The sequence below is a fragment of the Capra hircus genome, chromosome 2 (assembly GCF_001704415.2).
Source record: "Capra hircus breed San Clemente chromosome 2, ASM170441v1, whole genome shotgun sequence".
NCBI classification, from domain to species: Eukaryota; Metazoa; Chordata; class Mammalia; order Artiodactyla; family Bovidae; genus Capra; species Capra hircus.
In genome coordinates this window covers 105594008-105619623 of record NC_030809.1, presented here as the reverse complement: position 1 = coordinate 105619623, position 25616 = coordinate 105594008, and the positions used below count along the sequence as shown (strand labels likewise).

At 36.8% G+C, this 25616-nt stretch overlaps 1 protein-coding gene across 3 annotated transcripts in view; it reads right to left on the bottom strand.

Moving 5' to 3' along the window:
* CSRNP3 (cysteine and serine rich nuclear protein 3) overlaps nucleotides 1-25616 on the bottom strand; it is a 209181-nt gene that overhangs the window by 60476 nt on the left and 123089 nt on the right. The window lies entirely within an intron of this gene.

Genomic DNA, 25616 nt, shown 5'->3' with positions numbered 1-25616 from the left:
GCTACTGGAATTAAAAATATTTGCAAGGGAGAACCTTTTGAATTCAGTTTGAGACATAGTCTCTTTTCTCACTGCCATAGTAACTTCTGAAATTATTGTTCAAAGTGGAAAATATGGCAGAACAAGTAAGATGCCTATTATAAAAGAAACATTTAAAAATAGAATAGAAACACCAGAGCAAAGAGGGAACTTCTACCTGTCTTTCAAGAGCCTTAGGAGTAGTGGAGGTGACGGAATTCCAGTTGAGCTATTTCAAATCATAAATGATGATGCTGTGAAAGTGCTACATTCAATATGCCAGCAAATTTGGAAAACCCAGCAGTGGCCACAAGACTGGAAAAAGGTCAGTTTTCATTCCAATCCCAAAGAAAGCTAATGCCAAAGAATGCTCAAACTGTACAATTGCACTCATCTCACACACCAGTAAGGTAATGCTCAAAATTCTCTAGGCCAGGCTTCAACAGTATGTGAACTGAGAACTTCCAGATGTTCAAGCTGGATTTAGCTAAGGCAGAAGAATCAGAGATCAAAGCTGCCAACATTCGTTGGATCATCAAAAAAGCAAGAGAGTTCCAGAAAAACATCTACTTCTGCATTATTGACTACGCCAAAGCCTTTGACTATGTGGATCACAATAAACTGTGGAAAATTCTTAAAGAGATGGGGATACCAGACCACCTGACCTGCCTCTTTAGAAATCTGTATGCAGGTCAAGAAGCAACAGTTAGAATTGGAAATGGAACAATAGACTGGTTCCATATTGGGAAAGGAGTACGTCAAGGCTATATATTGTCAACCTGCTTATTTAACTTATATTCAGAGTACTTCATGAGAAACACTGGGCTGTATGAAGCACAATCTGGAGTCAAGATTGCCGGGAGAAATATCAATCACCTCAGATATGCAGATGACACCCCCCTTATGGCAGAAAGCAAAGAGGAACTAAAAAGCCTCTTGATGAAAGTGAAAGAGGAGAGTGAAAAAGTTGGCTTAAAACTCAACATTCAGAAAACGAAGATCATGGCATCTGGTCCCATCACTTCATGGGAAATAGATGGGGAAACAGTGACAGACTTTATTTTGGGGGGCTCCAAAATCATTGCAGATAGTGATTGCAGCCATGAAATTAAAAGATGCTTACTCCTTGGAGGAAAAGTTATAACCAACCTAGACAGCATATTAAAAAGCAGAGATGTTACTTTGCCAGCAAAGGTCTGTCTAGTCAAAGCTATGGTTTTTCTAGTAGTCATGTATGGATGCGAGTTGGACTATAAAGAAACCCGAGCCCCAAAGAATTGATGCTTTTGAACTGTGGTGTTAGAGAAGACTCTTGAGAGTCCCTTGGATTGCAAGGAGATCCAACCAGTCCATCCTAAGGAAATCAGACCTAAATATTCATTGGAAGGACTGATGTTGAAGCTGAAATTCTAATACTTTGGCCACCTGATGCAAAGAAATGACTCACTGGAAAAGACCCTGATGCTGGGAAAGATTGAAGGTGGGAGGAGAAGGAGATGACAGAGGATGAGATGGTTGGATGGCATCACCAACTCAATGAATGTCAGTTTGAGTAAACTCAGGGAGTTGGTGATGGACAGGGAGGCCTGGCATGCTCCGGTCCATGGAGTCGCAGAGTCGGACACGACTGAGTGACTGAACTGAGGAGTAGGGGAACATGTTAAATTATCTAACGAAAATTCCCTTTTTAGTAAAGTTGATGGCTCTAAGGTGAAAGTGAAAGTTGTTCAGTTGTGTCTGACTCTTGGCAACCCCATGGACTATACAGTCCATGGATATCTCCAGACCAGAATGCCGGAGTGAGTAGCCTTTCCCTTCTCCAAGGGATCTTCCCAACCCAGGGATCGAACCCAGCTGTCCCACGTTGTTGGCAGATTCTTTTAACAGCTGAGCCACAGGATATCTCTAAAGAGAAAAATAAATATTCAACTCCTTTGTGGAAATAATAGCATACTTAGATAGAAATATCAAATGGGAAGACAAAACAATGAGATGCAAGGAGGAAACAAGACTAAGGCAATATACTTCATATCTCACAGGTATGAAGATGAAAATGTGTTTAGACTTTAATTTTTTTCAATGGTACAAATCATTAAGAACAAGAACAGATAGAGAATTTGATGAGAACATATATTAAGCTTTCTTTAATAAAGAAATACTATTATTTGCAGCTAAATAAAAACAAAGCAGTTCAAATATCCCCTCATCTGGATGATCTTCTTGGTCCATAGTCTTTTAAACAGAAATATTCTGCTTCTGCACTGCTTGACACAACTTTCCTTTACTTCTATGGACTCATTTTATGCTCCATTGAAAACTGTTTGCATCTTCATTTCCAATCACTAAAATTGGGAGTTCCTTGAGGGCCAAGTCATGTTTTATTTCTTTGTGTCTTCCATTCTTAGCATATCAAATGAAAGAATACTTGAGGACAATTTTGTCTGCTGGGAGGAAAGTGGGATGAAAAGCCAGAAAAGAAAGCCAAAGCTGGCATCAATGGTATTTCAGAAAAGGATTGAAGGAAGTGAGCAGAACACAAATAATAATATTTTGGTAAGACGCCTGCAGTAAAAGCTGCCAAGAACAGCTGTGGTTGGACAAGACTCAGCAAAGCACCCAGGACTACAATGATCCACAACTGCTTACCAAGGATGGTATTTATTTAGTTTGGCTTCTGATTTCCAGCTTAAGATGTATCATAATGTGACCATATCCGTATGTTCTTTCAAACATCAGGGAAATAAAGTAAGAAAAGCAAGGTTACTATATGATGGTCATTACTCTCTTAAAGTATAAGTTTGAAGAAAAGCAGATTAGAAAAAGACCCACTAAAGAATTGATCATTACATGTATTATACTATATATAATATATAACCATATATAATACAATTATATAATATATAATCATCATATATGTAAATCATTACATATTCCCTGGTAGCTTAGCTGGTAAAGAGTCCGCCTGCAATGCAGGAGACCCCAGTTCAATTTCTGGGTCGGGAAGATCCGCTGGAGAAGGGATGGGCTACCCACTTCAGTACTCCTGGACTTCCCTTGTGGCTCAGCAGGTAAAGAATCTGCCTGCAATGCAGGAGACCAGGGTTCAGTCCCTGGGTTGGGAAAATTGACTGGAGAAGGAAACAGCTAACCACTCAAATATGTTGGCCTGGAGAATTCCATGGACTATATGGTCCAGGGGGTCTCAAAGAGTCAGACATGACTGAGTGACTTTCACTTTCACATAAGTAAGTGAGTAAGTGAAGTCGCTCAGTCGTGTCCGACTCTTTGAGACCCCATGGACTGCAACCTACCAGGCTCCTCCATCCATGGGATTCTCCAGGCAAGAATACTGTATCTATTTATATATACATCACATACACATATGAAAGAGAAGATAAAGTTAAGGGCTGGTAAACAAAGCTTGAGGCCACTTAATCCGTAGGTAATATTGACATTTTGTTGTAGAGAAGGAATTATAATGTAATATCTTTCAGATAAACTCCTTCTATGAAAATATGTGAGCATCCACTGAATGAAAAGGCACCTTACAAATACCAAATAAGAAGATATCAGCCACAGAACTTCCCTGGCAGTCCAGTGGTTAAGACTCTACGCAGCCAATGCAGGAGACATAGGTTTGCTCTCTGATCAGGGAACTAATATCTACATGCTATGCTATACGGCCAAAATAAATAAGTAATTTTTAAAAAGATTATCAGCCACCGCATTTATGGGATACCAATACTACCCACTATGAGCTTACATCACAAAATATAATGGAAAATCAGTCACAATTTATCAAGAGTGTGCTTGCAGTATTTTGCAAACTTGATGGTAATATTTAAGTAAAACTTTTTTCTGCTTTATTAACCTTATAAATAATTCTTAAATAAAATAAACATGTATGTAGAGTTGATCTGAATAGAGTACTCATTTGAAGTGACAAAGGCATCTAGGAGATACTAATAAGTCCTGAACTGTCTTCTTATCAACCCCACTGGACTTGTCCTTATTTCCTAATAAATCATATTGGAGTATTTAGAACAATGGTTTTTCAATGTTTTCAAACTGAGGCTCCCTTTTAATATCAAAATTACCATCCCCCACATTAACTTTTAATTGGGAAATACATATACAAAGGCTACTTTGGACTTGTAATTATTTTAAGTGAACATGTTTTATTTAACTACAACAGCATCTACATAGATTTCCAAACAAAGAAAAGAAAATTTAAAATATTTATTCACTTTAAAACTTTCCTTTTTTTTCTTTTCTGTTTTTGAATAGTAGATGACCAGATATCTTAGATATTTTTAGAATGTTTATATCGTTATAAGTTCTGTCTGGATCAAATTAATCATAAAGAAAAACTAAAAATTTTAAGAGCTTGTATGCTTTATCCAACAACATTTATAGAAAACCACATAATAAGTAATTATTAAATACAAAGTTGCTTTAATTCTACTTTAAAACAACTTTGCAATTAAATAGTTTTGCTTAGGTAATATATGAAATCTCTAAAAATGCAGAAGAAAAAGGCTGCATGTCTTTTGAGTGCCCACTTCAGATATATGCACTTTATCTGAGAATTTTTAATTTCCAAACCTTCCTCTTACTAAGCATCTATTCCTTCAATGAGAGTAGCAGGTTTAGTCTTATTAATAATCAAATGAATGATATTACTAGTATGCTTGAAAAAAACCCTTTAAAATATTTTTACTCAGAACTTCTAAGTCCTTCCGACTTAGGTGACTGTATAGGCAATTCAGTACCTTTATCAGATTGAGCAAGTAAGGGAACAGCACAGGTGGAAATTACCTATAGCAGGATATTTGACAGTAAACCAACTCTGGATACAAAACAAGAATTTCTGAGCCTCTAACGCTTCTCTTTTTGATAATGCTTTACATTGTGTGTGTAAAACTTTTATAACTGATTTTGAAAAGACATGTTCTCACAATATTTATACCATTTCTTGATTTTGCTAGCAGCTACCAGGTACAATCTCTGGATTGAGAAGATCCCCTAGAGGAGGGCATGGCAACCCATTCCAGTAACCTTGCCTGGAGAATCCTGTGGACAGAAGAGCCTGGCAGGCGACAATCTATAGGGTCGCACAGAGTCAGATACTACTGAAGCAATTTAGTACACACACTTGAGGTACTATATGGTGGGGGGGAAATGACACGTGACCCCCCTCACGAGAAGCATTGTTTGCTCCCTAAGCTCACTCTTAACATAATGAAATAGTCTGTGGAAGCAAAAAGAGTCAATGTGACTCCACAGTTGCTATCTTTAGCACGTGTGACTCTGACTCCAAAAGGAGTTGGTTGTTCGGTCACTCAGTTGTGTCCGATTCTTTTGCCACCCATGGGCTGTAGCTGGCCAGGCTCTTCTGTCCGTGGGATTCCCCAGGCAAGAATACTGGAGTCGGTAGCCATTTCCTTCTCCAGGGAATCTTCACAACCCAGGGATCGAAAATGCATCTCCTGCATTGGCAGGTGGATTCTTTACCACTGAGCCATTAGGTAAGTAGGTAAAAAAAAAAAAACCTTGTAATTTTTTTTTATTTCACAACTCAGTAAGTGGAAAATGAAGACACAGAAGAGGATACTCACATTCTTTTAGAAATAATTTTAGGTAAAATTATAAATTAGGAGAGATTTGGCTTTAGTGCTCTCTTTGTGGATTTCACTGTAGCTATTCTATAATTCAGACATGCAGGGTACTACTGGGGCCCCATGCACCTTCTATTAGAAACCAAGTTGTTCACTACTTTGGCTGTGACTGACAATTTCATGGCTTTAAAGACCTGATATTAACCATCCCCAAAGAAATAACGCAAAGGATGGGTTTAAATGAAAAAGAATGTATTCCTAACATGTTACAGCACTTTTGAACAGCTTCCCAAAGTCCCACCACATAAATAACAACATTCATAAGGGTAATCCAGCATAATCCTGCTGCTGCTGCTGCTGCTGCTGCTGCGTCGCTTCAGTCGTGGCCGACTCTGCGCGACCCCATAGACAGCAGCCCACCAGGCTCCCCCGTCCCTGGGATTCTCCAGGCAAGAGCACTGGAGTGGACTGCCATTTCCTTCTCCAATGCATGAGTGAAAGTGAAGTCGCTCAGTCGTGTCCAACTCTTCGCGACCCCATGGACTGCAGCCCACCAGGCTCCTCCGGCCATGGGATTTTCCAGGCAAGAGTACTGCTATAAAATTCTTTTTCCAAATTCTAACACATTACCAAATCATTCTTTAAGTCAAAGCCAAGTTTGGTTCTCCTAATAAACCCTTTATAATTAACCTCAGAGCATTTCCCAACCCTGTGAAGGCTATTATTTCTAGCACTCCATAATCCTTCCACGTATATAATTTTCTCTGTGTGGGCCTGTAGAGAGGGGGAAAAGGTGAGCGGATAGCAAAGATGTCTTAATGCTGGCTTCACAATTATATGAAATGGTGTAATTTGTGTAAATGTCAATTTGTTTAGTTCTTGGTTCATACTGTCTTTCTGCTAAATAACAAAGGTACCTAACTTTGTGAATTTAAGAGTCCAATTAAATGACAGTATTGTTTGGGTGTTAGTAAATATTCGCTAACGTTGATGACAATAAGCGCTATGTTAATCAGATAACACACTTCAATTTCTAAGAGGGGAAAAAAAGACTCTCTTAGTTTTTCAAGCATCTACTTAAAGACAGCACAGCAAATGACCTGCCACCACTGTGCTAAAAAGTCACAGATGGAATATTTTTGTTGGTACAATCTGTGTACAAAGATTATTGAGGACCAAACAGTTTGAACTGTGGTTTTCTGTTGCTGTGGCATATTCTCATGTATTTGTCCTCCTCATTTCTGTAGAACTGGAGGATAGACAGTGTAGCTATCTGATCAGAATTGGGGCTAGCCTGTTGTCAATGGAGGAGAAGGAAGCTGAGGCAGTGGTTAGTCTGGAGTTGTGCCTGATATTCACACTTTAATTGTAACTGAGCTAACTGACCACAAATCAGACAAAAGCTCATGGCATAAAAAGACTGGAAATGGTTGAGAAACATAAGAGAAAAGTTGGTATTTTAAAAAATATTTAAGTATCTATAAATTATCACCCAAATTATTTTTTCATTTTATTGTAATGAGTGCTGTTCCTCCACCAATTCTTAACAATTTTAAGAATTTGTAATGAGTCAATACTTATGATAATTAACCATTTTATCAGTTAAGAAACACTAAAATTTTATACCCAGGGCATTCAAAAAAATAAAGGAAAAGTGTAGACAAAGTTTAAGGTGCACAAAAACTGGTGGGTTTAACAACAGTCAGAGAGCTAAATCTAATAGTTAACAACTGGCTCTCCACAAAAATGTATTTATTTATATAAAGAATGCATAGACCCACTATTTACAATAATAAAATATAAATATTCTTTATATAATTCCATTTAATCAATTGATTCTCACAGAGTTGATTATTAATTGAATTTTGCCTAAGTTTTGTACCCATCACCAACTTCCAGCTGCAAATGATAGATGAGTGTAATTAAGATATGAATACTGGTTGGCATTTTCATTTAAGAAAATGGGTAAGAGGGTTTCCCAGATGGTGCTACTGGTAAAGGATCCACCTGCCAACGCAGGAGACATAAGAGACGTGGGTTCGATCCCTAGGTCAGGGAAGATCCCTGGAATAGGAAACGGCAACTCGCTTCAGTATTCTTGCCTAGAAAATTCCCTAGACAGAGGAGCCTGGCAAGCTACAGTCCACACAGCTGCAGAGAGTCAGACATGACTGAGCAACTGAGCATACACACATGGGTCAAAGGAAAATGAAATATCAAAAACATGCTGAAACTTCACTCATCTGTCAATGACATGAATGACTTCTCTGCTAAGTAGGATTAAAGTTTTGAAGACCAGAAGAATATTTATTCAGCTTCTTGTGTTATGCACACTGTAAAAGCTACAGAAATGATTTAATTTGCATTATTCACATTTTTCCATTCTTTTCTACTGTACAATCTATAAAATAATAAATTGATAGCCCTGATGTGGGGGCATTTGCCAATTTCTGTGGAGCAAATAATCCCACCAGGGGTGGTAATTTAATATAATTTTATATCAATATAAAATATTTATGGGAATAACTCAAAGTACACAATAAACATACAAACAAAAGCAAAAGAGCTCTTATGATAACCATCAAAATAGAGTCAAACAATATTTTTAGAATTTCACTGTTTTGATGATTATGATGTCATTTTTAAGACCATTTAAATATCAAAATGGAAGAGTTATATAGTTCAGGCATCCAAAATGAAGCCAAGTTACCATTGTAGATGTGGTTTCAGACACCTTTCATCATCATTAAGAACCTGAATTTTCTCTAGAACATATCAAACTCAAGGAAAACTCAAGCCACTTCAGACCCCAACCTATCCTTGCTTATGAATTCTCTTCTTACTAGCTCCAATCCTAATTATTGAAAACAATTTATGTAACCTTGCAGTTTTTTTGGTTTCATCAGCCTCCAGCATTTTGTAGTCAGGGAAACACAATTTCAAGCGCTTCTTAAATCTGTCGTCTCCCAGGTTTTGTCTTAACAAACCCCAAATAAATGCCTCTTTATTTCAATCAGGTCTCAGTTTCTGAAATTTTGGTTAAGAGTTACAACAAATATTTTCACCCATATGTCCTCAGACCTTTGGAAAAATGAATGAAGGTCATGTAGTACTCTGACACACTCTTTCATACAAGCATAGTTCTATTATTCAAGAATTCTAAGGTAATTGATTTTGCTACTGTATATAAAGCATAAAATTGAAAACTGGAGAACTAATTAAGTACAAAGAATAACCACAAAAATAAAGTTAAAAAATTCTTTGCATATGGCCAATATGCATTTAATACTTTGGCAAGCATTCTGTGGTTTTGTAAATATTACATAGACAATAAAAAGGTAATCTTTATTAAAAGCAAAAAAATATATATGTATATTATAAATGTTTTTACTTTTAAGGCAATACAAATAAAAGCTGCACAATGAAGTTTTTTGGATTAAGATTATATTTTATACTTAGAAAACTAAATGATTTCATTTCATATTTAGAAAATTAAACCACACCCACATAGTTCTCTGCAAAGATTAAAATCAAGCCTAGATCAACAACTGTAACTCAGAGGCGAAAAAGTTTCATTGAGCAGATCATTTGATGCTTCCATAGAAAGGTTCCTCTGTCCTTGGGATTCTCCAGGCAAGAATACTGGAGTGTGTTGCCGTATCCTCCTCTATGAGATCTTCCCAACCCAGGGATCGAACCTGTGTCTCTTGTGCCTCCTGCACTGGCACGCAGGTTCTTCACCACTGAGCCACAGAAAAGTAAATGTGCATGGTTAAAAATTCAGGTGCTAGAATGAAGTGACCAGGGTTTGAATGTGGTCTGCCCTTACTGACAATAGGACCCAGGAAGACACTAACCTCTGAATTCCAGTGCCTTCATGTGCAAAATTAGGATTAAAAGTAACAGCTGTTAAGTGTATTAATGCACGAAAAGTATAGCAGTGAATATAATTTTTTTTTAAAAAGCTCACATTTCTTTTACCATTTGAAAGGAAACCCACCCTTCTAGTGAGTTTGGAACAGATTTTGTCTCTTAATTGGAAACTTTAAGAGATGCTAACTAGAACACCAGAAATTTCTTTTCTTTTTTAAAAAATTTATTTATTTTTTAATTGAAGGAAAATTGCTTTATAGTATCGTATTGGTTTCTACCAAACACCACATGAATCAGCCATAGGTTTACCCATGTCCCCTCTCACTTGGACAGCAATTGTTTCTTAATGCATATTCTTATGTATTACTTGTTTACTGTCTGTGCCGTGGGCCTGGGCCAAGCACAGGCCTCCACCCTGCGATGCTTTTCCTGCTTGTTACCCTTTTTCCTTTCTGGATCCCACATTCTGAGTATGTAAGTATACATTTTCAGTGCGATCAACTGCATTATCTTCTTTCTCGATCCCTTCCTCCTCCCTCCTTCCCTGACTTTTAAACCTCAAGTTACTAAACCTCAAGTTACTACCTATTTCTTCCAGTACACTGTCCTTGATACATGTTATAGAAAACTTTCCAGAAATACCTGTGCCAACACCGTACTTCTCTGTGCTGGTATTTACACAAAAGTCACCCTTTATTGATGTTCTGATAGTGCCTAGAATTCGGGAGAATAAGTCCAAAAGACATTGAACACCTGCTGTGACTCTTTCCCATAAACCCTGTGGTGGAGTGCACTCTTAAAAGCTCTCACAGTTCCATTAAGATGGTCAAAGAGAGAACTCTGCAAATGGCTGATGCTAATGAGCCCATAGATATTTTTAAAGCCTGATGTGGTCAATCAGAGGGGAGGCAGCTGCCAAGACATCCTCTTCTCTGCAGCTCTGAAGCACTTTCTGCAGGGAGGTGGGCCTGGCTGGTGGTGCCACAATGCCCAGCCTTACGCCTCAGTCATAACAATGTCAGCAATTCTTCCCTGTTCATATTACTCTAAGAAGAAAATATAACTCAGAAAAAAAATAAGGGGTTCAGCTTCAAAAAAATGTGAGAGGACAAAACTCTGATTATCTGTCCTGCATTTTAAACACAAAGAAAACAATAAGCCAATACACGGTATTTACTTTGAACCCAATCCATGTAATGAGTGTCAAATTAGCACCTCTCATTTTAAATGGAATCTATGTGCTATTTGATTAATTATCAGTAGACTGTATATTTTCTGAATTGGATGAGGACAGTTAGGAAATGTTTTCAGAAGTCTGAGAAGTGATGCTACAATGAGAAAGATTGTCAATGCTGTTTTCAACAATAATTACGGGAAACAATATGATCTAATAATACAAAAGTACAGGATCCAGAGTCACACTGACATAAAGACCAAAAGCAGGCCCCATTATATATTAGCTTTGTGATTTGGGGCAACTACTTAAAATCAGCATCATATACTTAATAGGTTATGCCAAGTAAGTAAAATAACATGTGTAAAATGTAAGTGCAGTCCCCAGTACAGATGTTTAATAAAATCCCAATAAATGCCAGTTATTACTGCTGTAAGAATGGAGAGTAAACTCTGGAAATTCTTACTTCTGTATCTGTTCCATTGAATCTCATGATGTTCCCTAAACATTGTTCCCCTGCCTATATCATGAGTATCAAACAGGTAGTTAGTAAACTGAACACGGCCTCAAAAAGAATTTCACTGGAATAGATTTGCTGTTATTATTGTCACCATTAAATCTAAGGTCTTCTGAGGAGGGATACTCTAGATCCACCATTCCTTCACGTCATACACTTGGCTCCTTTCTCACAGACCTACGACTTGCCTGGATCTGAAGATTTATTTGGATTTGCATCTCTGATCTAGATTTTTTTTTAGACTTCTATCCCACGCTACCAAAAACACAACTGGCATATGTCTCCTTCCTCTTGAAAACTATGTTCTGCTCATGCAGTTTTCCAGAATAAGTATTAATAAAATTTGTGTTGTCTCTCATTAGAGCCATCATTATGATAATAGCTAACACTTCCCTGGGCACTTAATATAAATCAAGCACAATGAAAGCATTTTGCCTGTATTCACTCATGTAAGCCACCATCAAACTTCCAATGTAGATATATTTTTTACCAGTATTTATAGATGAGGACGGCTTCCCAGTGGCTCAGGGGTAAAGAAAGTGCCTGCTAATACAGGAGACACGGGAGATGCAGATTCGATCCCTGGGTCAGAAAGATAGATCCCCTTGGAGAATGAAATACTACTCTAGTATTCCTGCCCAGAGAATCCCATGAACAGAGGAACCTGGCAAACTGCAGTCCATGGGGTCTCAAAGAGTCAGACATGACAGAGACGGAGCATGCATGCACGGATGGATGAGAAAACCAAACGTTAGGCTACTACATGACTTGCTACTGAGCAGACAATCTTTGAAGAGAATATAGGCAATTTGAGTCTAGACATTATATTTTTAACTAATAGATAGACTAGAAGGCCACTTATTGCGGATTTTAATAGTCATTCCAAAGGAATCATCCCAAAGTGATTATATTAATGGTGGGAATTTCAGTCATGTGGTAGAAGATATTTTAGGACAGAAAAGCCTCTTAAAATATACTCCCCAAACGTCTGCACATTGTGTTGACAAGTAGGGTTGACCTTACCAATTTAAAAATACAGTTAGCACATAAATGAGACAAATGTAGATATTTAGTTTTATAAATAACATTCCATGACATCAAATGACTATGTATTTTGTATTTTTAAACATATTCCAGACAAATCACCCCTTCCAATTCTTCAATCTTTTGTGGCTTTCTTTAGAAATTTTTAGTTAGCATACTCCTTTGTGGTAATGAGATGTTCCAGAATGTTCACTTATACATTTCAGATGAAGACAGCATTGAAGATAATTTTTTAAAACTATAAGTACATGAATATTCTATTTATTTTCTAACATTTCACTGTCAATAGGACAACATACATTAACTCCTTATTCCAACCATCATCACTTATTTTTACTCCATCCTCATTAAACTGTCTTTTTTTAACAGTTCTAATGTACTACGGGTTTCCCAGGTGGCACAGTGGTAAAGAATCCTGCCAATGCAAGAGACGCAGGTTCAGTCCCTGGGTCAGGAAAGAGCTCCTGGAGTAGGAAACGGCAAACTACTCCAGTATTTTTGCCTGGGAAATCCCATGGACAGAGGAGCCTGGCAAGCTATAGTCCATGGGATTGCAAAGAGTCAGACACGACTAAGCAACTAAACAAGAACAATAACGTACTATACTTTGAGTGCATAATCAATTTAATCAAGACATCCTAAAATGTCATCAATTAAAATAATTCACATGATTTTCTGTTTTTTTTTTTCCTGGTGCAATCTATAAACTAAAAGTGCCAGATGGAATATTCTATTGGACTTGTATATAGCTACATTAATGGTATACAAACATAAACACTGAAAACACTAAGATGTCCTCAAGCACGATACTAACTCAAGCTAAAAGACCATCAGAGGCATATTACATTTGGAGGGAAAAACGATTACCTGAATCTTACACAATTTAAAATACCTTGAAAATCAATCTCTTTCATAGTTTTTTTTTTTTTTCAAATAAATGATATAATCATGGTCAGAGCTACTTCTAACAGAACTAAAACTAGACTGAGGGTCTTCTGGCTCCTCAGTTGTGACTTTTTAAATCACAACGAACTGAAGGAATTTGCAGTAGAGTCTCTTTCTCACAAATTCAACTGATGCAATCAGGAAAGCAAAATCATAGCAAACCTAAATATTTTTCTTTCACAATAGCTCTCAAACACAAGCAGCTATTCACTGATAATCAAATAAAGAAACAATATTCCTTTTTAACACCATAAAGGAAACATAAAGGTTATGTAGGACTTACTGTATATACAGTATAACACTGTATAGTGTATTTTATAAGTACAAGAAGCGAATTTTGATGAATATTTTTCCAGCTATCACTGTGCAGCCTGGAACATAACACCTGGGAAAGAGATGGCTCCCTACATTTTAGGACCAAGGCAATGAAGGTATGAGGTTTCAGGAAAAAAATTTGATAACATCACTTGGCTATCATTGTGGACAAGAGAAAGGCACTAAATGAATACATTAAATTTAGTTCTACCTAATGAAGAAGCACAAGCTGGAATCAAGATTGCCAGGAGAAATATCAATAATCTCAGATATGCAGATGACACCACCCTTATGGAAAAAAGTGAAGAGGAACTAAAAAGCCTCTTGATGAAAGTGAAAGAGGAGAGTGAAAAAGTTGGCTTAAAGCTCGACATTCAGAAAAAGAAGATCATGGCATCTGGTCCCATCACTCCATAGGAAACAGATGGGGAAACAGTGGAAACAGTGTCAGACTTTATTTTTGGGGGGCTCCAAAATCACTGCAGATGGTGATTGCAGCCATGAAATTAAAAGACGCTTACTCCTTGGAAGGAAAGTTATGACCAACCTAGATAGCATATTCAAAAGCAGAGACATTACTTTGCCGACTAAGGTTCGTCTAGTCAAGGCTATGATTTTTCCAGTGGTCATGTACGGATGTGAGAGTTAGACTCTGAAGAAAGCTGAGCGCCAAAGAATTGATGCTTTTGAACTGTGGTGTTGGAGAAGACTCTTGAGAGTCCCTTGGACTGCAAGGAGGTCCAACCAGTCCATCCTAAAGGAGATCAGTCCTGGGTGTTCACTGGAAGGACTGATGCTAAAGCTGAAACTCCAGTACTTTGGCCATCTCATGCAAAGAGTTGACTCATTGGAAAAGACCCTGATGCTGGGAGGGACTGGGGACAGGAGGAGAAGGGGACAACAAAGGATGAGATGGTTGGATGGCATCACAGACTCGATGGACGTGAGTTTGAGTGAACTCCAGGAGTTGGTGATGGACAGGGAGGCCTGGCGTGCTGCGATTCATGGGGTCGCAAAGAGTCAGACACGACTGAGCGACTGAACTAAGAACTAACTAGGAACTAACAACCAAATTTGGCCTGAAAGTTTCTAGTGGGTTGCAGGCTCTACTGTTTTTCCTTATTCAGAATACAATGGTAAACAAAATACATATGCAATAGTAAACAAATATAAAATAGTTGCAAATTGGGGTATGTCCTATGACAGGGAAAAAAGGTGCAGAGAAAGAAAATAATGGGGATGTGGACAGTGGGTTAGTCACAGATTTTTATCCCAAGTGAAAGATACATAAAACTTGTCAAAAATTGTAAAATATTTCAAAGTTACAGATGTAACATGTACTTATTACCTACATTTAATGGATATTAGTATTTAGCATATAAACTTTAGATTCCTCCTTTTGAAATATAAATGAAAGTGAAAAAGTACAATTAAAGCATCCATCATCCATTCTTAGATCCTTCCTTTTTAGAGGTACCAATTTTCATATCCTTTTTTATCATCCCTTCCTATGTGTATTTTTTGTTTCGTAAAATAGATTGTTTTTCTGTGTGTTTTAATGATGTAAGTACTGTCTTGCAACTTGTAATTTTCACTGAACGGTGTATATATACATAAATTTGACTATTCAGTTCAGTCTATTACCTATTCTGTCATTATATGAACAAAGCACAGCTTATCCAACCCTATACTGATGGGTGCATGCATGCATGCGTACCTGCTCAGTTGTGTCCAACTCTTTGCAACCCCATGGACTATAGCCCACCAGGCTCTTCTGTCCATGGGTTTCTCCAGGCAAGAATACTGGAGTAGGTGCCACTTCCTTCTCCAGGGGTTTTTCCAAACCTGGACTTGAACCTGCCTTGCTTGTGTCTCCTGCCCCAGCAGGCAGGTTCTTTACCACTGAGCCACCTGGGAAGCCCCATATTGACGGTTAACTTTTTACTACCAGGTTGCCTAGATGCCACGCTCACAGCGCATCCGGCACTTACAGTACATTATGAGAGCTCCTGCCTCAATATACGCTTGTCAATAAATTATACTGTCAAACTTTAAAATTTTGCCATGTTGATAGTATGTCATGTGTGAAACAGTGTCTTCTTTCAACTTTAATTTACCTAATTACTAACCACAAAATTGAACATCTATTCATAATTGTATTAGCGTTTTTCTGTATATTATATATTTATATTCTGTCTATTTTTTATTGGATTGGCTTTTATTTTTATAAGAGTTCCTTTCATATTGAAATAGTAATTCCTTGTCAGTTACTGAATTACAAATATTTTTTTTCCTGTCTGTGCCCATTGTTTCACCTTTTTAATTGCATATTTGGTCATATAAACAAGCTTAATATATGCAAATATATCATATTTCCTTATATTTTGTGTTACTTGCATCATACCTGACATAAAGATATTCTACATTTTTCTACAAGTTTTATAGTATTTGTTTTTTTTTACATTTAGGTATTTTGTTCATTACTGAACTGATTTAGTTCATTGGGAATTTATTTTCATATATTGTATGAGGCAGGTATCTAATTTTATATTTTTCAATGTGACTGGCTAGTTGTTCAAAGAATATTCATTAGAACAGTCTTTGCTTTTCCATCTCATTTGCAATGTCTCCTCTGATGTAAACTAAGTTGCCATTTAAATGTGGCTCTGTTTCTAAGCTCTCCATTTGTTCCACATGCAGTCCCATGTTTTTAACTACTATAACATTTTCAGTACTGAGATATGTTAGGGTAAGCACATCCTCCCCTTTCCTTATTCTTTTTCAAAATTTTACTGGGTCATTTTTTAAGCCCTAGACCTTTCACAGAAATTTTAGGATAAATGGTACCTACATATTTTAATGTATTATGTAAAATTTTAATTAAGAGAGTAGCATACTTTTAAATCTCATTTCATCTGCTCTTTTTTTTTTCCTTTTTTTTTTTTGCTGGGTTATTGGAAAGCAACTCCAAGATAGTATCATTTTTCCTGTAAAAACTTGCATATATATCACTAACAGATGAAGACTTTGGATCAGCATGCTCTGGATAGGGGATCAGAGACAGCTACCTCAAAGAGCAGATATTCAAGCTGGAGCCTCAAATATCGAGAGTCAGCTATTGGAAGACTCTTCCAAGAAGGATCTTAGAGCAAGAAATGTTGTTACATTCAAGTAACTGAGTCAAGATCAGTATGGCTGGAGTTTGGAGATGGAGGGAAGGCAGGAGAGGAGTTGGAAACGACAGCAAAGTCTCAGTCATAGATTTTTGGAGGCTGAGGTAATGAATACAACTGAAAGCAACTAAAGGACTCAAACAGGAAAGAGATGTGATCCAAAACACTCCTGCATAAAGAAGAGGCTGATATTCCTACAAGAAAGGAAGCTCAGAGCAGCTGGCAGGCTCCTGCAGCAGTCCAGAGGAGAGATGCAAGTCGTATGTACTGGGAGTACAACACATATGGGGATCGGTGGACAGATTTGAGACCTATTATATAACATGTGACTCTAGGGGAAAGACAGTAAGACCAAAACAGAATTAAAAAAAAAAAATCTTAGGGCTGAAATAAACAGCTCAATATAGTAAGTCATCATTTATTAAGGCTACATGTGAGGTCCTGATTCTAAATTTAAACCAAACCAAACAACACTAAATGAACTGCACTTATATAATGTTAGTGGTATGAGTTGGTAATACCTTTTCTTTCCTAGCTGTTTCAAAGGATGGTGAAGGTGAAAGCATCTTGGATTCTCTCAAGTGTGTTATATTGCTACTGCCTAAATAGCTGCACAGCATCCAATTAAATAGTGATGTTTCTGCCTGGGAAAGCTGTATACAAGCAAATGAAACCAGAAAGGTGCATGTACATGCTGGGAATACATAATTACAGCGGGAACCTATTTGAAACCCAATTCACCATTACACATATTCAAATATAATAACCGATAAATCAGGATCCTGATATATCACAACAACACCCATCCAACTCATAAATTACAGAGTTAGCCTGAAAATTGGTATTTATTTCCACTAATGTCCATGTAATTATGAAGTCCTACAACAAATGCATCTTTTTTTCTTTATGTGATTTATTTGTACTAAAAAAGAAAACTCTTTACAAAGCTAAGTGCTATTTATCAAGTATTTATTAGCAATTGAACCAGCAACAGTCTTAGTGCTGAGACTATATGCTTAAGCTCTATACATCTCCAAAAAGATAAGGTATACACACAAATAACAATGGCGCAAAACAGAATACAGTAATTTAGACAAGGGCTGAAGAGCTATTAGACTGTAAGTTTCCACAGAACTGGATGGTGTCTCCTTTACTTTTTAATTTCCAGCTCCTAGTACTAGTGCTATGGCAAACAGTAAGTACTTAATAAGTGTTCATTCATCTACTTACACAAATATTGATTAAGAGGGGTTACTAGATACGAGACATACAAAGACCTAGCTCCTGCCTTTGCTGAGCTTACACTCATTCCTTTGAAACTCATTTTGAATGCCCTGCTTAAAGACAGAAAGAAGGACATGCAGAGAAGGAAAAGAGGAAAGTAGGGTTTGTGATGATGAGAAGGCAAGGTAATCTGTTCAATATGAGGTCAGAGCTGGAGGGACTTGATGAGTCTGGTAAGTACTCTGTGCTTTGAGATGGAAGAGAAGACAACCCTAGGCACCTTAGGAGGAGGCCATGTTGCAATAATGGGCAGCCAAGTTGAAAACACCCAGTTTCATCATTTTCTCCAAAACTTCTTAAAGTGTTCAGCTGTTTTGAATAAAAAGGAAATATGGAGTAAAGGATATGGGGGGAAAATGGTTAAGAGTCCAGGCCTCATCACACTCTCTGCAAGAAAAGCCAAAACAATAGAGTGAACATAAAGGGTGCTGTGGAAAGATATGTAAAGACAGTAAGTCGGTATTATGTTGGGGAAAGGGCTTCCCAGCTGGTGCTAGTGGTAAAGAGTTCACCTTCCAATGCAGGAGACATAAGAGATGTAAGTTCGATCCCTGGGTCAGGAAGATCGCCTGGAGAAGAGCATGGCAACCCATACCAGTATTCTTGCCTGTAGAATCCCAAAGACAGAGAAGCCTGGCGGGCTATAGTCCATGGGGGTCACAAAGAGTTAGACATGACTGAAACGACGTAGCATGCACCCACATGTTGGGGAAAAAAAGAGTATGAGATAAAAATACAGGTAGAGGGAGAAATGGAGTGGAAGGAGAAGGGGTATGGTCTGAGTTTAGAGCACTGAGATTTGATATTTCAACGATAGAGCTGTTCTGGTTTGTCAAACTATCATGGGTAAAGCTGTGGACACAAGCAGCTATGAGGAGTGGAGATAAATGATATGAATGGAATAGAAGACTCCAGAATAGAGGTGGTCAAGGAAACAAGAGGCTAATGGTTCCGTGAGCTATCAAATGGCTATTCACATCATGGTTTGGTGGGAAATACTGGGCTGGAAAGAAGATAGAAAACCATTGCCAAAGTGTTTGAATGTTGTGAAATACCAGGAGATTCAGGCAAAGAAGATGAGTAGAATAAGAGACTTAGTAAAGTTTTCATAGAGAAAAAACCATTTGATATGAGCCTTGTAGCAGGTACAGAACTTCATAGTCAGAGATTGTGAAGCGGAGAACTTTCAGCCTGAGGGATGGGGAAAGTAAAGTCAGAGGAGGCAGCAATGGTTAACTATTTCTGATTCATTGCACTGGATTTCCCAGATTTCTCAGGCAAAATAATATGAAAATAATTCCACTGTCTATCAGTCAATGGCTTTTATAATATATTCATATTCAAGTGAGTATTAAATATTTTCCAAACGGACCACTAACTTGTATCTATTTCTTTCACTCAAACTACTTAAATCCCATATTTCCACTAAACTAAACACTCACTCAAACTACTTAAATCCCATATTTCCTCTAAACTAAACACTTAATGACTTAACTGGTCCATGGCTAGTGTCCAGATAGGGACATGACCTACTATGTAAATCTGCAACTGGTTCCAGATCTGATCTCACAATACCAGGCTAACTGGTTCTTTTCTAGCACAAGGAGATGAAGGGAGTCAGGGTCTGGGAAGGTCTTAATTAACAGCTTATCAGAGGTTCCTTGACCTATGTTGCTTATTTTTTCCTACTTGGTTTCTGCTCTAACTTAAGACTAATTTTGATCCTTGTTCTTAGAACCATATTATCACAAGGTAGAAAGAAGCTTTTGAGGGTCACATGGTGCTAACTCCTGCTCAAAGACTTCCCTAAAACTTCGATGTTCACTTTCTGCCTTAACAGGCCTCCATTGTTTGAAAAATCATTGATTCAGGGATTGATTGCTATGTTTGTTTTTGCTATAGTAAGTTCTTAAGTTATTATCACAGTGCTGAGTAGACATGACCTGTCGCTGTAATCTGAGCTGTATTTACCGCATGTAGTCTATCATTTTGACATGTCTAAAAGCACCTACCACAGAGACCGAACATAAGATACACAATATCTGTCAAAACCGAATCTAAATGTTCAATACATTTTAACCGCTTGGTAAAGAGAATAGATATGTTTTGGTCATACTTCCACCACAAAGTTTCACGTCAAGATCTGATTTCCATTGATTTTTTATCTCTAATCCCACTATAAAATGTGCAGTCGGTGGGAGGGAAATGATGTTGGAGGGAAATGGTGACTTGGCTGCACGTGGCAGCATATTCACGCCCTGTGTATTCAGAGAGAAAACCGAGGGAAGTAAGGAAGGAGGGAGGGAGGGCGAGAGACAAACACAGATTATAATCTCAGCCACTGGATAAATTAATAATATATCTCTGAATGCTAACTTCTTACTTGTATAAAATGGGTACAATAATGGCTCCTAATCAAACAATGATTTTAGGCTACCCAATGAGCTCAAGAATGTGGAAGTATACATTAGAAACTCTTATCCTATATAAGACATCCACTATCAGATTTCACATGCAATTTAGAATACCTATCATTTTGCCTTTTTATATTTCCACTGCCTAAATACTATATGTTTATTTGTAGAAACACTATGTTTCAGGAAAAATACGTGTTCCTTGGGAGAGGATGCTTCATCGAACAGCTTCTCATTACTTGTATGAAGTGCCAAGAATCTTGAGAGGGTAGGAAAAAATCATACCAGCTTCTCCGTAGCTCTCCTTGTGACAGAGCTCAAGTACAGCTGACTGGCTATAGAGCCACAGGGATTTGATGAAACAAAGCGTTCCACAGCAATACAGAATCCAGCTGCTTCTATCTCAAGGGAAGTACAAGATATGACCTTGGTTGATCGCTGGCGAGTATGCTAGTTGCCTAGCAAAACTCGGAAGTCCAAGGAAAAAGGCATAATGTCTTTACTGATTTACATTTCGAAGCTTTTGATATCATAATGTGATGTGCTACAAACTGAATACACTTACAGAAAGCATGGAATAGCATGGAATCTTCTACTACCATAGATGCTGACTCGTACCACCTGATTTGTATCAATTCCTGTATTTGTAATGATAACAAAATGTTATGTTACACAATATGTTAGTGCTTATAAAGCACTGGGTGTACCTGACATTTTAAATTGGAAAGACGAGCTCACAATGAGTGAGATTTAAATAACCGTATCTTAAAAGATCTGTGTGAAGCTAAATTTGGTTTCCTAATACCACCTAAATTTGACAGGAATCAAAAATCCTTCTTTACGGTAATTTACTTTAATTTTGAAAGTATAAAAATATATTTTAAAAATAGGATTCATCAATAATAATACATATTTCTAAAAGTGACTTCAGATCAGTACATAATTTAATCTAGCTGAAAAAAATAAATAAAACATTTTACAAAACTTTATGCCTCTATTTGGGGCTAGCAAATGATTTGAAATACATTTCAAGAAACAAATCTTTTTAGCTACTCTTATATGGGTTAACATGTTCAGATCTTTTATACAGCAAATATTAATATTCTAGGGAGAATTTTTGTTTTTTGATGTTTTGCCTTTTTTCTTCCCACTTTTTCTCCTTCCTCATAATGTTAATATGGTGAACTAAAGAGACTATTAAATCAAAAGGGCACTTTTTATTAAATCAATCATTTAATTGTCTTTAAAAATCATGAAAAATCTCTGCCAGATTTCATTTAATACAAAGTTAAATTATCAAGTTTGAAAACTAACCATTGCCAACTACCACTGACAATAAATGATGAGTTGAAAATTTCAGTAACTTCTTGGGCATCACAAAATATGTCTATTTATTCAACAGGAAAAATAACATCTGTTGGACATAACTCATAAAAAATCTTTACTAGCTAACTGAAGCATTGCATGGTTTATCAATCATGCCATTTGCTTACATAAACACAATCTAAACTACAGTTATTTTAGTTTAAATGTAAAACACTTTTTGTGAGATATATAAATATTAACTGAAATAAAAATTAGCAAATATGAAATTAATCTATCATTCTAATACTTCAAAAAACCAAATTGCTTTCAGTTTTTAGAGTAACTTATGATACAAAGACCTTCCCTGACAGTGTAGGTAAAACTGTGTGTTCTCCGTTTCTTAACACTACCTCATGTCTTCATGTTGTGCTGTGCTAAGTCACTTCAGTCGTGTCCGATTTTTTGCGACCCTGTGGACTGTAGCCAGCCAGGCTCCTCTGTCCATCAGACTCTCCAGGCAAGAGTACTGGAGTGGGTTGCCTGTGCCCTGCTCCAGGGGATCTTCCTGACCCAGGGATAGAAACTGCATCTCCTGCATGCAGGCAGATTCTTTACCTTTAGCACCACCTGGGAAGCCCCATGTCTTCATAATTATCATGAAAATACATTAACTGTATCAGCTACCATAAACTTAATGAATCATTTCCCCACTCATAGACACATGACCTTCCTCTTCCCTGCCCTAATACCTATTTTTTGGCATTGCCCCCAACCATCAACATTTTCAATTATGCATTTTCCCTGTGTTTTTGATGTTTTCCCCTTTAGACAAATTATCTGAAGTACAGATGCATAGAGATGAATATCATTATGGCTCTTATATTTCCAAAGTGCTTTATAAATTTCATTGCCATCAACAGCAATATGGATGTACATACAATTTGTACCGTGACCGTCACCAGCACTTAAGTACTGTACTACCATTTTTTATTGGAGAGAAGAACACTAATTTCATGGAGATGAAATTTCCACGATTTCATACAATGAAATCTCACTAGTATTACTTTACTCTCTGGTATTACTACTGTAATGCTTCAAAATATTTGCTAATTATATTTGCTATCATGTTGATTATCTTTGAAGGTATGTATCTTAATTTATATGAAAAATTTTCATGTGTATTTTTATATGCCATTAGACAATAATGCTTTGCCATACTAACTGCAAATTACTTTCCAATATAGATTATTTTACTTTGGGCTTTTGGGGGGGTCAGGTATGTTTAATACTTTTCTATTATTAAATATTTTAAGTATTTTGCAATGTGACCTTTTTATATTACTACAAAGCTCAGATAAAAATCCTACCAAACATTTAGCAAATATGTAATTTCCCCCATGGTATGTATTTTAAAAATCTTTGTCTACTTACTCCATCTGAAATCTATTTTGGTATATGTTGTGAGATATGTTTCTGAATTTTTCTATTTCAAACTCTAATACCAAAATCATTTATTAAATACTTCCTCCCTCTCACATTGCTTTACAATGCTCTATTCATATATGTATATAATGTATACATATATGTACACAATATATACATATTCCTATATGTATATATATAATATATAATTCTTATCATACTACGTTGAGATTTTCTCTATTTTCCTAGATCTAATACAGTACCAAAAATGTTAAACTATATAATTTTCTATGATTATTTAATATCTGGAGTAGCTTTTCAAGATTTATGGCTTCTTTTTAAAAATATCCCTTTATTCTCATTAGCTTATTTTTCCAAATAGATTTTCATTATTCCATCACCTCTAAGCATATTCAAAAGCAGAGATATTACTTTGCTGACTAAGGTCCGTCTAGTCAAGGCTATGGTTTTTCCTGTGGTCATGTATGGATGTGAGAGTTGGACTGTGAAGAAGGCTGAGCGCTGAAGAATTGATGCGTTTGAACTGTGGGGTTGGAGAAAACTCTTGAGAGTCCCTTGGACTGCAAGGAGATCCAACCAGTCCATTCTGAAGGAGATCAGCCCTGGGATTTCTTTGGAAGGAATGATGCTGAAGCTGAAACTCCAGTACTTTGGCCACCTCATGAGAAGAGTTGACTCATTGGAAAAGACTCTGATGCTGGGAGGGATTGGGGGCAGGAGGAGAAGGGGACGACAGAGGATGAGATGGCTGGATGGCATCACTGACTCGATGGACGTGAGTCTGAGTGAGCTCCGGGAGTTGATGATGGACAGGGAGGCCTGGCGTGCTGCGATTCATGGGGTCGCAAAGAATCGGACACGACTGAGTGACTGAACTGAACTGAAGAAAGTCTAGTTGAGCGTTTTATAAAGATTATACTTTTATATCCACAAATTAATGTGGAAATATTTAATAGATTTACCTTTATATCCAGAAGCATAATCTGTCTCTTCATTAAATCAAGTACTTTTCTAACTCACAATAAATCGCATTATAAAGATATGTCCAATATTATATTATTAAAGGGCAGAATGAGATAATAGAAAAGGTGAAGACTATGGGATGGGACACATAAATATATGGAGAGATATATATATATGTATATATACACACACATGTATATATGTGAGTCTAGTCTTAAATCCTATGTGATCTTGGGCAAGATATTTAGCCTCTTTGAGCCTCAGTTATTTCCTCTGTAAATTGAAGGTAGTGGTTCTTCCAGGATGGCTGTAAACGGTAGGAATAATGTATATAAAACTATTGGATTACAGCATGTACCCAATAAACATGAGCTATGAGAATAAATTTTAATATAACATGTGCTCAGTACTTGACATTTTACAAAGTTCTTTCATGTGTATTATCTCACTTGCTCTTTGATCTTCACAAAACATCTTAGATGATGATGTTGTTGTTATTATCACTGTTAATATTAAGACCAAACAGGTAACATACATCTTTAAAATTAAAACACAAGCTCATTTCACACTATCATGACATTTGTAAATATATCTGAAGATCAACCTACATCATACAATTACTTTGTCCCTTAATATTTGATGACATTTTTGTTATAATAATTGTAGATGTCCTCTCATTCTATTTTCTATGAATTTTGCTTGCTTAAAGGAATGCTGTTGATTTTAATATATGTGTTTCATATTCAAGTTTTATTGAACTCCTTATTAACTCTTAAAAATATGATTAATTCTCATTTTCTCGGTAGTCACATTAGCAAAATAAATTCTACAATATGTAATGACATATTAATAAAATCAGCTACTTAACTGAAAAATAAAAAACTAAAATTAGTTATCTATCATCATATCACGATATATTAAAAGCCTCCTATGGGAAACATAAACTCAAGATTATTTAGCTAGTAATAGTCAGTTTCATTTAGCCTGTCTATTGTATTACCTTATGAAATTCTCTTGTCAGTCCTTCAAACCTCACAGTACCTTGCCTGACAGGAAGGTGTGATGCTACAGTGCAGTGGAAAAAGAGGAAGAATACACCTTTTTTATTTTGTGGGCTTTAAATATTATTCTTAAGGATAAGAGAATAAAGAGATGAGTAGAAAGACGTAAAACAGCACTCACTTGCACATTTGGGAGAGTTTTGCTGCTTTTAATCTCTTAAATCATGGCTGGCTATGCCCTTTCTCAGTGAGCCCAGACCTTCCACTCCCAAATACATCCTCCCCACTTTTTTTTCCTCCTAGGGTATCATTTCAGCTTTGACGAGGATACATTTTTTGTGCCTAGACATGTCTTTCCCCATCTACTGCCAGAGTAGGGCATTTCCTTTGAAAAGTAATAATATAAAAAGTCATTTTTCATTGACTCTGTTGGTTAACATGATCAAATAATCCACCATACAAAGGAATCCACTGATGCCTCAAAAATCTTTCATTTTTCCTTAATCGTGTCTTGCTTTTAGTTCAATTG